The sequence below is a fragment of the Austrofundulus limnaeus genome, unplaced genomic scaffold (assembly GCF_001266775.1).
Source record: "Austrofundulus limnaeus strain Quisiro unplaced genomic scaffold, Austrofundulus_limnaeus-1.0 Scaffold254, whole genome shotgun sequence".
Classification (NCBI taxonomy): domain Eukaryota; kingdom Metazoa; phylum Chordata; class Actinopteri; order Cyprinodontiformes; family Rivulidae; genus Austrofundulus; species Austrofundulus limnaeus.
In genome coordinates this window covers 40,002-41,387 of record NW_013952656.1, presented here as the reverse complement: position 1 = coordinate 41,387, position 1,386 = coordinate 40,002, and positions in this window count along the sequence as shown.

The window sequence follows — 1,386 nt, the reverse complement described above, 5'->3', positions numbered from 1 at the left end:
TATATATACAGTGTGTGTGTGTGTGTGTGTGTGTGTGATGGTAATGATCCACAGATTCAAAATAGACACAACCCTGACATTTAATTTCTGTCATCACATATCTTGTAATAATAAAAACAATAAACATTAAATGACCATACTAGTCAGATGAAAAACAATGTTTTTTGTGAAGTACCTGTTCAAATGGTGATTAAGGCGTCCTTAATACTAAATGACGTCTATCAGTATTATCCTACACATTCTCACTCCCAAGTCGTCACATATTGACGCTTTTCCAAAGGTTCCCTCTGCGTCTTATTTTGACGCGCAGGGTACACCCCTCGCGTCAGCCCTTGACGCCCGCGGATTTTCCGGGTTTCGCCACCAGGGGTCTTTGGGTYGGGGGTCTGAGGTTAACATGAGGGATCAGGATTAATGGTTAAGTTTAGGTACTGGGATCAGGGGTAGGATGTCCATGGTGAATATTTGGTCATTTTACGCTTTAGAACATGTTGACATGAATTTCGTACATTTTCTAAAAATGATTAATTTTAGGTACTAGGGTCAGGGACAGGATGTCTAAAGTGAACAAAGGCAATTTCAGGCTTTGGAACGGTCGTTTTTGCACATTTTATACACTTTCTGAAAATATGTCAACAGACTTCGCCCCATCTCGTCACTAACTGACGTGACGGGGGTACCCTGCGCATCAAAATCGGACGTAGAGGGAACCTTGGAAACGTGTCAATATGTGACGACTTGGGAGTGAGAATGGGTTGTATTATCACTTTAATTTAACATGAAATACTTGGAGACACAATAAATTATGAGGATCTTGATGCACTTGCTAACTCATTGTTTCAGTGATTTATGTTTGTGTATGTTCAAAAGTTTTTTTTTAATTGAATGGTGACAAATCATTTCCTTTGTAAGGATTTATGACCAGTTTTAAATGACTGTGTTGTAGATCATAAGTATAAACAGGCATGCTTTATTGACTTGAGCTTTGGAGAACAAAAGGCAGTTTTCACCTTGTTTTCTTTTTCTTTCAGACCTCGGGGTTTTCATTTTCTTTTGATGACAAAAGAAATGTGCAAACATTGCACTTTTGAAGACAAACTGCAGACATATTGAATTTGTCCCACATCCTTCAGGGCTTTTGAAAAAATATTGTAATAATAAACTGATTTCTTATGATGAATGAGCCATGACTTTAATATGAATTGCAATGGTTTAACAGAGGGTTGACAAATATACATCAGTGCAAGCGATTCCAACCTTGGTCACACCAGCTGGTGGCCATGTCTCTGACCAATAAGCTGTGTTTTTTGTGAGCTCTCTCTCTCTCTCTCTCTCTCTCTCTCTCTCTCTCTCTCTCTCTCTCTCTCTCTCTCTCTCTCTCTCTCT